A 13,462-nucleotide genomic window follows, 5' to 3' on the forward strand; every position below is an offset into this window, starting at 1 on the left:
GCTGATAGAGTGAATTTGATGATGTTCTTAAACAGAATATTTTTAGAGTGCTGACTAACCTACCCCCCCAAAAAGAACTGTTTGTAAATAAAATAGAAAAACGACAACTGTAGACCCATAACACAAGAATCTTAGCGCAGAAAAAAATTTGCAGTATAGTATGGGCATGACGGTATTGCGGGGGTATACCAATATTTTACAAATATTTTATTATAATATGAGCAAAGGTCTGAGAGTATAGTAGAAATATAGCGTTTATAGTTTTGAAACTGGAGGGTATGATAGTATAGAAGTTCTCAAATAAGTACAGCACGGAAATATTAGCGTATTATGGGTAGGAGCGTACATTAGGAGTTGCAGTGTTATGAGGACTCGTAGATAATGGTGCAGAGACGAGGTGAGAACTGGGTATTGTAGAAGATACCACTATCTCCACCAGTACCACCGCCACCACCACCATCACCACCACCACCACCACCACCACCACCACCACCACCACCACCACCACCACCACCACCACCACCACCACCACCACCACCACCACCACCACCACCTCTGCCCTGGGTTGGTATCCAAGCTAAAAACAGTTGGGATGCTAAGGCCTGCCAGTTTCTGTGAGACGTGAGAGTCGTGCAGTGCAGTCAGTGTCCTCTTGTGTGAGGAAATCCCCGTTAAGTAAAAACTGTGGAGGTCTTACATCGACTCATCTACCGAAGGTGCTACAGCAGGAAGTGAACCATAGTCTCCTGTAAGGGTGGCATCCACTGGGCCTACCTGGCCCATTGTGTTTATGGTGTTCTCAGTAATTGGCGATATCTAGCAATGGAAAATTAAGCGCGTATATATCGCCAGTGGTGAATATAGGTGTAGTGCGCGATATTTCTTCGTTGTTAATGGTATTAATGCTTGTGGAGTAAAACGGAAAGCTGAAAACAATTGTTTTGATAAAGGCCATGTTCTAGAAGGTGCCACTAGAAAGTAAGAGTGCGGAAGGGAAAAAAAGTGAGTGTGTAAAAGTGCTTTGATGTGGGCGAAGTTTGAACAGTGCTGCGTGTTTACTGAAATAGATGTAGCAAAATAATCAGGATTGGTTAGGGATGCTTCTGAGTGGCCAGCACTCCCAGCGTCTCGTGTAGCACCCCCCAGCTGTCCCGTGTAGCACCCCCAGCTGTTTCGTGTAGCACCCCACCAGGTTTCGTGTAGCACTGCATCAGGTAAGTTGGCCCACGTGTAGCACCGTAGCTGTCTCACGTAGCACTACATGAGGCAAGTTACCCCATGTGTCCATGCCTGTCTCTCTAGGTATTTGGCGCTGCCTGAGTGTAAGCAGGAACGACGCTGCTTCCATAGTTGCTGGGGCCAGATCCTGAACTTAAATTGTAACTTTCGCCGAGGGAGCACAAAATGAGAGTGATATCTAGCTGTTAACATGATACTTTTTAGATTACTATTAACTAGGACTTCCTAAGAGTCCCTAGGAAGTACCTGAATAGGGTAAGAAAATTCAAGCAAGTAATCCTCGTCCTTATAATCTAGACCTTCTCCAGTCCAATCACCCACTTGTCCATCCTTTTCTCAAAACCACATAAGATTTCACTTAAATAACTCAGGCACTAATCAAACCCAGCTCTCTCACTCATATATCTGTCTAATATGTCTAATATTTTTTGTCTAATCTCGGCAGAATGGTCTGAAAACCACTCCTTTAGCTTTGATAAGTCTTCAGTCCCTTAGCTAAGGTCTAGATATATGTTCAGCCCCTTATCAATGATAAGTGTTCACTCTCCTAACCTTGATCTTCCTATCTCAGAGGCATGAGGGTGGAGACCTATATACTGGAGCCAGAAGAGAGGCAGTTGCAGACAGCATCACATGTGGACGGAACTCACTAGTGGGAGTAAGTCATGCCAACTGGGCCAGCGGTTGGTAAAAGAGTTGCAGTAGTAGTGGTATTAGCCCTGTGTACCAAGATTCATGCTGCACGGGCGAAACGTCTTGCCAATAAAGATACATAGTGTTGCGCAAGTGATTTATTCCATCAACTAAGTTAGTTGACAGGTGACTTGCAGCCTTAATTACCCTCATCAATGAACAAAAATTAAACCCAACTCAGTGACTGGCTGTTGTATGACTGGTCTTCCAGTCTGGTAGGAACAACTTTTCATTTAAGTCTGCAACATGTTTGCGACTTTTATGAAGAGGCTTATAGACGTAGAAATTAATGAAAAAAAACTTCTTAGTTGCTACATCTCATAGCGAGATTATAATTTACAGACGCCATAGATTCAGTCTACAGGAGCTACAGTAGTGGTGATCTTTTGGTATACCGTTGAATTTTCATTCTTATGAGGTTGCTGTTACTTCTTCCAGGCGCCGTAAGAACCATCTTCATTTTCTACAGAATAGACGCTTTTATTTTTACCTCAACACATTTAAAAGCTCAATCCTAAGATAAAGGACCCCATCATCCCTCCCTTACCTCTTGGAATGTCACCAGCAGTAGTCGACTAACACGCAGGTATCTATTTACTGCTATGCAAGCAGGGAAAGCAGGTGTAAGGAGACTTGAACATATATTACACCCTGCCAAGAATGCCACCCACATTAGTTGACTAACATCCAGGTAATTATTTACTGCTAGATCAAGAAGGGGTTCAGGTGTAAGGAGAGCTGGCCATAAGTATCACCTCACCCTACAATGAACCCTGGTCCTTCATTTGTGATCTGAATACCCTACCTCTGCGCTGCCTTAACGCCTTTCGACTGCGAGTGAGTTACAGAGTTCACCACTACACTAACTTCAAGAATACTCTTAACTTTTAAATAAGAATGAATATATACTTTTTATTGTTTATCCACGTAAAGACCACGAGGTTTACATATAAAAGAGATGATTAGAAAGAAGTGTTTTAATCACCACATGTGGGCTTAAAACCATTCGTCTCTAAGATACTTATAGCTAAATATAACATTACTACGGCTGTCAGTGAACTAAAGAACATCAATTCATATTGTAAGAAAATTAATTATACTACAGTTTGCAAGTGAAAAAAATAGCTAATATGAATATTCTAATCTTAAAATATTCTGCGATTTACATTAATATACATAAATATTATGAGAAATGATATGGGAACTTGATTAGATATATTGTTTCACAGTTTAGCAGACGATTGGTTGATTGATCAGTCAGGTTGTTTGTGACCTGTTCACCACCAGTAAAGAATACTTTAATTCCTAAAATAGGTATTAAACTGAATTTTCAGGGAGTATATATAAAGAGGTACACATATCTCAGTTTATATATCCTGCGTTCAGATGGCGGGATGGGAGCGAGGTATAAGGACTCTGAATGGTAGGATGTGGTGAACGATCACCCGCACCAGCTGTGCAGTAGTGACCCGCACCAGCTGTGCAATAGTGACCAGCACCAGCTATGCAATAGTGACCAGCATCAACCGTGTAGTAGTGACCAGCATCAACTGCGCAGTAGTGACCAGCACAAACTGTGCAGTAGTAACGAGCACCAACTGTGCAGCAGTGACCAACACCAACTGTGCAGTAGTGACCAGCATCAACTATGCAGTAGTGACCAGCACCAGCTGTGCAGTAGTGACCAGCACCAACTGTGCAGTAGTGACCAGCACCAACTGTGCAGTAGTGACCAGTATCAACTATGCAGTAGTGACCAGCACCAGCTGTGCAATAGTGCCCAGCATCAACTGTGCAGTAGTGACCAACACCAGCTGTGCCGTAGTGACCAACACCAACTGTGCAGTAGTGACCAGCACCAACTGTGCAGTAGTGACCAGCATCAACTATGCAGTAGTGACCCGCACCAGCTGTGCAGTAGTGACAAGCACCAACTGTGCAGTAGTGACCAGCACCAACTGTGCAGTAATGACCAGCATCAACTGTGCAGTTGCGACCAGCACCAGCTGTGCAGTAGTGACCAGCACCAACTGTGCAGTAGTGACCAGCACCAACTGTGCAGTAGTGACCAGCATCAACTGTGCAGTAGTGACCAGCATCAACTATGCAGTAGTGACCAGCACCAACTGTGCAGTAGTGACCAGCACCAACTGTGCAGTAGTGACCAGCATCAACTGTGCAGTAGTGACCAGCATCAACTGTGCAGTAGTGACCAGCACCAACTGTGCAGTAGTGACCAGCATCAACTGTGCAGTAGTGACACGCACCAGCTGTGCAGTAGTGACCAGCACCAGCTGTGCAGTAGTGACCAGCACCAACTATGCAGTAGTGACTAGCATCAACTGTGCAGTAGTGACCAGCACCAACTGTGCAGTAGTGACCAGCACCAACTATGCAGTAGTGACCAGCACCAACTGTGCAGTAGTGACCAGCACCAACTGTGCAGTAGTGACCAGCATCAATTGTGCAGCAGGGACCAGCATCAACTGTGCAGTAGTGACCAGCACCAACTGTGCAGTAGTGACCAGCATCAACTGTGCAGTAGTGACCAGCACCAACTGTGCAGTAGTGACCAGCATCAACTGTGCAGTAGTGACCAGCACCAACTGTGCAGTAGTGACCAGCACCAACTGTGCAGTAGTGACCAGCACCAACTGTGCAGTAGTGACCAGCATCAACTGTGCAGTAGTGACCTGGAGTTTACCTGGAGTTTACCTGGAGAGAGTTCCGGGGGTCAACGCCCCCGCGGCCCGGTCTGTGACCAGGCCTCCTGGTGGATCAGAGCCTGATCAACCAGGCTGTTGCTGCTGGCTGCACGCAAACCAACGTACGAGCCACAGCCCGGTTGATCAGGAACCTACTTTAGGTGCTTGTCCAGTGCCAGCTTGAAGACTGCCAGGGGTCTGTTGGTAATCCCCCTTATGTATGCTGGGAGGCAGTTGAACAGTCTCGGGCCCCTGACACTTATTGTATGGTCTCTTAACGTGCTAGTGACATCCCTGCTTTTCATTGGGGGGATGTTGCATCGTCTGCCAAGTCTTTTGCTTTCGTAGTGAGTGATTTTCGTGTGCAAGTTCGGTACTAGTCCCTCTAGGATTTTCCAGGTGTATATAATCATGTATCTCTCCCGCCTGCGTTCCAGGGAATACAGGTTTAGGAACCTCAAGCGCTCCCTGTAATTGAGGTGTTTTATCTCCGTTATGCGCGCCGTGAAGGTTCTCTGTACATTTTCTAGGTCAGCAATTTCACCTGCCTTGAAAGGTGCTGTTAGTGTGCAGCAATATTCCAGCCTAGATAGAACAAGTGACCTGAAGAGTGTCATCATGGGCTTGGCCTCCCTAGTTTTGGAGGTTCTCATTATCCATCCTGTCATTTTTCTAGCAGATGCGATTGATACAATGTTATGGTCCTTGAAGGTGAGATCCTCCGACATGATCACTCCCAGGTCTTTGACGTTGGTGTTTCGCTCTATTTTGTGGCCAGAATTTGTTTTGTACTCTGATGAAGATTTAATTTCCTCGTGTTTACCATATCTGAGTAATTGAAATTTCTCATCGTTGAACTTCATATTGTTTTCTGCAGCCAACTGAAAGATTTGGTTGATGTCCGCCTGGAGCCTTGCAGTGTCTGCAATGGAAGACACTGTCATGCAGATTCGGGTGTCATCTGCAAAGGAAGACACGGTGCTGTGGCTGACATCTTTGTCTATGTCGGATATGAGGATGAGGAACAAGATGGGAGCGAGTACTGTGCCTTGTGGAACAGAGTTTTTCACCGTAGCTGCCTCGGACTTTACTCTGTTGACGACTACTCTCTGTGTTCTGTTAGTGAGGAAATTATAGATCCATCGACCGACTTTTCCTGTTATTCCTTTAGCACGCATTTTGTGCGCTATTACGCCATGGTCACACTTGTCGAAGGCTTTTGCAAAGTCTGTATATATTACATCTGCATTCTTTTTGTCTTCTAGTGCATTTAGGACCTTGTCGTAGTGATCCAATAGTTGAGACAGACAGGAGCGACCTGTTCTAAACCCATGTTGCCCTGGGTTGTGTAACTGATGGGTTTCTAGATGGGTGGTGATCTTGCTTCTTAGGACCCTTTCAAAGATTTTTATGATATGGGATGTTAGTGCTATTGGTCTGTAGTTCTTTGCTGTTGCTTTACTGCCCCCTTTGTGGAGTGGGGCTATGTCTGTTATTTTTAGTAACTGTGGGATGACCCCCGTGTCCATGCTCCCTCTCCATAGGATGGAAAAGGCTCGTGATAGGGGCTTCTTGCAGTTCTTGATGAACACGGAGTTCCATGAGTCTGGCCCTGGGGCAGAGTGCATGGGCATGTCATTTATCGCCTGTTCGAAGTAATTTGGCGTCAGGATAACATCGGATAGGCTTGTGTTAATCAAATTTTGTGACTCTCTCATAAAAAATTCATTTTAATCTTCGACTCTCAGTCTCGTTAGCGGCTTGCTAAAAACTGAGTCATATTGGGACTTGAGTAGCTCACTCATTTCCTTGCTGTCATCTGTGTAGGACCCATCCTGTTTAAGTAGGGGCCCAATACTGGACGTTGTTCTCGACTTTGATTTGGCATAGGAGAAGAAATACTTTGGATTTCTATCGATTTCATTTATGGCTTTTAGTTCTTCCCGCGATTCCTGACTCCTATAAAATTCCTTTAGCTTAAGTTCGATGCTTGCTATTTCTCTGACCAGTGTCTCCCTACGCATTTCAGATATATTGACCTCTTTTAGCCGCTCTGTTATTCTTTTCCGTCGCCTGTAAAGGGAGCGCCTGTCTCTTTCTATTTTACATCTACTCCTCCTTTTTCTTAGAGGAATAAGCCTTGTGCATACATCGAGTGCCACCAAGTTAATCTGTTCTAGGTATAAGTTGGGGTCTGTGTTGCTTAGTATATCTTCCCAGCTTATATCGGTTAGGACTTGGTTTACTTGGTCCCACTTTATGTTTTTGTTATTGAAGTTGAATTTGGTGAATGCTTCCTCGTGACTAGTCTCATTATGTCGGTCTGGGGCTCCACGCATACATGTCTGAACCTCAATTATGTTGTGATCTGAGTATATTGTTTTTGATATGGTGACATTTCTTATCAGATCATCATTGTTAGTGAAGATGAGGTCTAGTGTATTCTCCAGTCTAGTAGGCTCTATTATTTGCTGGTTTAAATTGAATTTTGTGCAGAGATTTAAAAGCTCGTGTGAGTGAGTTTTCATCAGAGCTGCCTCCTGGTGTTATTACTGCAACAATATTATTTGCTATATTCCTCCATTTTAGGTGCCTTAAGTTGAAATGCCCCATTAGCAAGATGTTGGGTGCAGGAGCTGGAAGATTTTCCAGACAGTGGTCAGTTTTTAACAGCTGTTCCTGGAATTGCTGGGATGTTGCATCCGGAGGCTTGTAGACTACCACAATGACTAGGTTTTGGTTCTCGACCTTTACTGCTAAAACTTCCACTACATCATTTGAGGCATTAAGCAGTTCTGTGCAAACAAGTGACTCTGCAATGTATAGGCCAACCCCCCCCCCCTTTTGCCTGTTCACTCTGTCACATCTGTATAGGTTGTAACCTGGGATCCATATTTCGTTGTCCAAGTGATCCTTTATGTGGGTCTCAGTGAAAGCCGCGAACATTGCCTTTGCCTCTGCAAGCAGTCCACGGATGAAAGGTATTTTGTTGTTTGTTGCTGGCTTTAGACCCTGTATATTTGCAAAGAAGAATGTCATCGGACTGGTGGTATTGTTGGTACTGGGGGTGGGATTTTTTTCCGGCATTAGTATCTGTATCTGTTGGTTTGGAGTGGAGGCCATCGACTGTGGTTCCACTAGAGGAATGAATGGATTTGGTGTACGATTTCTGCCATTTCCTGCCAGTTTTTTTTCCTTCCTGGCACTAAAAAACCTCTCCCTCTTGAGTGGCTGTGGCTACCCAGGTTTTCCCATGGCCTGGATATTTTGTATCTTTTTGTCCCCTTTAGATGGTGTGCCTGGCAATTTAAGTTATAACACAGTCTTTCCTGTACTGAAGAGGTACACAGTTCAGGGTGAAAAAGCTTACAGGAAGGGAGTTTGCATTTTCCTGTTGTCATATGGGCATGGCATTTTCTAGGGTGGTCATAGTTACACGTCCCGTCTGTTTTTCCAGATTTCCCATGCCTGCAGATACCAAGTGCATAGTATGTGCACAACATCAACTGTGCAGTAGTGACCAGCACCAACTGTGCAGTAGTGACCAGCACCAACTGTGCAGTAGTGACCAGCATCAACTGTGCAGTAGTGACCAGTACAAACTGAGCAGTAGTGACCAGCATCAACTGTGCAGTAGTGACCAGCATCAACTGTGCAGTAGTGACCAGCACCAACTGTGCAGTAGTGACCAGCATCAATTGTGCAGTAGTAACCAGCACAAACTGTGCAGTAGTGACCAGCACCAACTGTGCAGTAGTGACCAGCATCAACTGTGCAGTAGTGACCAGCATCAGCTGTGCAGTAGTGACCACCACCAACTGTGCAGTAGTGACCAGCACCAATTGTGCAGTAGTGACCACCACCAACTGTGCAGTAGTGACAAGCACCAACTGTGCAGTAGTGACCAGCATCAACTGTGCAGTAGTGACCAGCACCAACTGTGCAGTAGTGACCAGCATCAACTGTGCAGTAGTGACCAGCATCAACTGTGCAGTAGTGACCAGCATCAACTGTGCAGTAGTGACCAGCATCAACTGTGCAGTAGTGACCAGCACCAACTGTGCAGTAGTAACCAGCACAAACTGTGCAGTAGTGACCAGCACCAACTGTGCAGTAGTGACCAGCACCAACTCTGCAGTAGTCACCAGCATCAACTGTGCAGTAGTGACCAGCACCAACTGTGCAGTAGTGACCAGCACCAACTGTGCAGTAGTGACCAGCATCAACTGTGCAGTAGTGACCAGCACAAATTGTGCAGTAGTGACCAGCATCAACTATGCAGTAGAGACCAGCATCAACTGTGCAGTAGTGACCAGCATCAACTGTGCAGTAGTGACCAGCATCAACTGTGCAGTAGTGACCCGCACCAACTGTGAAGTAGTAACCAGCACCAACTGTGCAGTAGTGACCAGCATCAACTGTGCAGTAGTGACCAGCATCAACTGTGCAGTAGTGACAAGCATCAACTGTGCACTAGTGACCAGCTTCAACTGTGCAATAGTGAACAGTATCAACTGTGCATTAGTAACCAGCACCAACTGTGCATTAGTGACCAGCACCAACTGTGCAGTAGTGACCAGCACCAACTGTGCAGTAGTGACCAGCACCAACTGTGCAGTAGTGACCCGCACCAACTCTGCAGTAGTCACCAGCACCAACTGTGCAGTAGTAACCAGCATCAACTGTGCAATAGTGACCAGCATCAACTGTGCGGTAGTGACCAGCACCAACTGTGCAGTAGTGACCAGCACCAACTGTGCAGTAGTGACCCGCACCAACTGTGCAGTAGTGCCCCGCACCAACTGTGCAGTAGTGACCAGCACCAGCTGTGCAGTAGTGACCAGCACCAACTGTGCAGTAGTGACCCGCACCAACTGTGCAGTAGTGGCCAGCATCAACTGTGCAGTAGTGACCAGCATCAACTGTGCAGTAGTGACCAGCACCATCTGTGCAGTAGTGACCAGCACCAACTGTGCAGTGGTGACCAGCACCAACTGTGCAGTAGTGACCAGCACCAAATGTGCAGTAGTGACCAGCATCAACTGTGCAGTAGTGACCAGCACCAACTGTGCAGTAGTGACCAGCATCAACTGTGCAGTAGTGACCAGCACCAACTGTGCAGTAGTAACCAGCATCAACTGTGCAGTAGTGACCAGCACCAACTGTGCAGTAGTAACCAGCATCAACTGTGCAGTAGTGACCAGCACCAACTGTGCAGTAGTGACCAGCATCAACTGTGCAGTAGTGACCCGCATCAACTGTGCAGTAGTAATCAGCATCAACTGTGCAGTAGTGACCAGCACCAACTGTGCAGTAGTGACCAGCATCAACTGTGCAGTAGTGACCAGCACCAACTGTGCAGTAGTGACCCGCACCAACTGCGCAGTAGTGACCAGAACCAGCTGTGCAGTCGTGCCCAGCACCAACTGTGCAGTAGTGACCAGCATCAACTGTGCAGTAGTGACCAGCATCAACTGTGCAGTAGTGACCAGCACCAACTGTGCAGTAGTGACCAGCATCAACTGTGCAGTAGTGACCCGCACCAACTGTGCAGTAGTAACCAGCACCAACTGTGCAGTAGTGACCAGCACCAACTGTGCAGTAGTGACCAGCATCAACTGTGCAGTAGTGACCAGCATCAACTGTGCAGTAGTAACCAGCATCAACTGTGCAGTAGTGACCAGCACCAACTGTGCAGTAGTGACCAGCACCAACTGTGCAGTAGTGACCAGCATCAACTGTGCAGTAGTGACCAGCATCAACTGTGCAGTAGTGACCAGCACCAACTGTGCAGTAGTGACCAGCACCAACTGTGCAGTAGTGACCCGCACCAACTGTGCAGTAGTGGCCAGCATCAACTGTGCAGTAGTGACCAGCATCAACTGTGCAGTAGTGACCAGCACCATCTGTGCAGTAGTGACCAGCACCAACTGTGCAGTGGTGACCAGCACCAACTGTGCAGTAGTGACCAGCACCAACTGTGCAGTAGTGACCAGCATCAACTGTGCAGTAGTGACCAGCACCAACTGTGCAGTAGTGACCAGCATCAACTGTGCAGTAGTGACCAGCACCAACTGTGCAGTACTAACCAGCATCAACTGTGCAGTAGTGACCAGCACCAACTGTGCAGTAGTAACCAGCATCAACTGTGCAGTAGTGACCAGCACCAACTGTGCAGTAGTGACCAGCATCAACTGTGCAGTAGTGACCCGCATCAACTGTGCAGTAGTAATCAGCATCAACTGTGCAGTAGTGACCAGCACCAACTCTGCAGTAGTGACCAGCATCAACTGTGCAGTAGTGACCAGCACCAACTGTGAGGTAGTGACCCGCACCAACTGTGCAGTATTGACCAGAACCAGCTGTGCAGTCGTGCCCAGCACCATCTGTGCAGTAGTGACCAGCATCAACTGTGCAGTAGTGACCAGCATCAACTGTGCAGTAGTGACCAGCACCAACTGTGCAGTAGTGACCAGCATCAACTGTGCAGTAGTGACCCGCACCAACTGTGCAGTAGTAACCAGCACCAACTGTGCAGTAGTGACCAGCACCAACTGTGCAGTAGTGACCAGCATCAACTGTGCAGTAGTGACCAGCATCAACTGTGCAGTAGTAACCAGCATCAACTGTGCAGTAGTGACCAGCACCAACTGTGCAGTAGTGACCAGCACCAACTGTGCAGTAGTGACCAGCATCAACTGTGCAGTAGTGACCAGCATCAACTGTGCAGTAGTGACCAGCACCAACTGTGCAGTAGTGACCAGCACCAACTGTGCAGTAGTGACCAGCATCAACTGTGCAGTAGTAACAAGCATCAACTGTGCAGTAGTGACCAGCACCAACTGTGCAGTAGTGACCAGCATCAACTGTGCAGTAGTGACCCGCATCAACTGTGCAGTAGTGACCAGCACCAACTGTGCAGTAGTGACCAGCACCAACTGTGCAGTAGTGACCAGCATCAACTGTGCAGTAGTGACCCGCATTAACTGTGCAGTAGTAATCAGCATCAACTGTGCAGTAGTGACCAGCACCAACTGTGCAGTAGTGACCTGCATCAACTGTGCAGTAGTGACCCGCATCAACTGTGCAGTAGTAATCAGCATCAACTGTGCAGTAGTGACCAGCACCAACTGTGCAGTAGTGACCAGCACCAACTGTGCAGTAGTGACCAGCACCAACTGTGCAGTAGTGACCCGCACCAACTGTGCAGTAGTTACCACCACCAACTGTGCAGTATTAACCAGCACCAACTGTGCAGTAGTGACAAGGACCAACTGTGCAGTAGTGACCAGCATCAACTGTGCAGTAGTGACCAGCATCAACTGTGCAGTAGTGACCCGCATCAACTGTGCAGTAGTAATCAGCATCAACTGTACAGTAGTGACCAGCACCAACTGTGCAGTAGTGACCAGCACCAACTGTGCAGTAGTGACCAGCACCAACTGTGCAGTATTGACCAGCACCATCGGTGCAGTAGTGACCAGCACCAACTGTGCAGTAGTAACCAGCACCAACTGTGCAGTAGTGACCAGCACCAACTGTGCAGTAGTGACCAGCATCAACTGTGCATTAGTAACCAGCACTAACTGTGCAGTATTGACCAGCACCAACTGTGCAGTGGTGACCAGCGCCAATTGTGCAGTAGTGACCAGCATCAACTGTGCAGTAGTGACCAGCACCAACTGTGCAGTAGTGACCATCATCAACTGTGCAGTAGTGACCAGCACCAACTCTGCAGTAGTAACAAGCATCAATTGTGCAGTAGTAACCAGCATCAACTGTGCAGTAGTGACCAGCATCAACTGTGCAGTAGTGACCAGCACCAACTGTGCAGTATTGACCAGCACCATCGGTGCAGTAGTGACCAGCACCAACTGTGCAGTAGTAACCAGCACCAACTGTGCAGTAGTGACCAGCACCAACTGTGCAGTAGTGACCAGCATCAACTGTGCAGTAGTGACCAGCACCAACTGTGCAGTAGTTACCAGCACCAACTGTGCAGTAGTAACCAGCACCAACTGTGCAGTAGTGACCAGCACCAACTGTGCAGTAGTGACCAACATTAACTGTGCAGTAGTAATCAGCATCAACTGTGCAGTAGTGACCAGCACCAACTGTGCAGTAGTGACCAGCACCAACTGTGCAGTAGTGACCAGCACCAACTGTGCAGTAGTGACCCGCACCAACTGTGCAGTAGTGACCAGCATTAACTGTGCAGTAATAATCAGCATCAACTGTGCAGTAGTGACCAGCACCAACTGTGCAGTAGTGACCAGCACCAACTGTGCAGTAGTGACCAGCACCAACTGTGCAGTAGTGACCAGCATTAACTGTGCAGTAGTGACCAGCACCAACTGTGCAGTAGTGACCAGCATCAACTGTGCAGTAGTGACCCGCACCAACTGTGCAGTAGTGACCACCACCAACTGTGCAGTATTAACCAGCACCAACTGTGCAGTAGTGACCAGCACCAACTGTGCAGTAGTGACCAGCATCAACTGTGTAGTAGTGACCAGCATCAACTGTGCAGTACTGACCAGCATCAACTGTGCAGTAGTGACCCGCATCAACTGTGCAGTAGTAATCAGCATCAACTGTTTACCTGGAGTTTACCTGGAGAGAGTTTCGGGGGTCAATGCCCCCGCGGCCCGGTCTGTGACCAGGCCTCCTGGTGGATCAGCGCCTGATCAACCAGGCTGTTGCTTCTGGCTGCACGCAAACCAACGTACGAGCCACAGCCCGGCTGATCAGGAACTGACTTTAGGTGCTTGTCCAGTGCCAGCTTGAAGACTGCCAGGGGTCTGTTGGTAATCCCCCTTATGTGT

The 13,462-nt window shown here is 47.5% G+C and overlaps 1 protein-coding gene across 1 annotated transcript in view; it reads left to right on the forward strand.

The window, feature by feature from the left end:
* The first annotated feature begins 627 nt into the window (after positions 1-627).
* LOC128700397 (pH-sensitive chloride channel 1) overlaps positions 628-13,462 on the forward strand; it is a 658,890-nt gene continuing 646,055 nt past the window's right edge. The window contains exon 1 of the mRNA XM_070087056.1: positions 628-1,214. The gene's annotated coding sequence lies outside the window, so the exon portion shown is untranslated. The remainder of the gene's footprint in view (positions 1,215-13,462) is intronic.

The sequence above is a fragment of the Cherax quadricarinatus genome, chromosome 20 (assembly GCF_038502225.1).
Source record: "Cherax quadricarinatus isolate ZL_2023a chromosome 20, ASM3850222v1, whole genome shotgun sequence".
NCBI lineage: Eukaryota > Metazoa > Arthropoda > Malacostraca > Decapoda > Parastacidae > Cherax > Cherax quadricarinatus.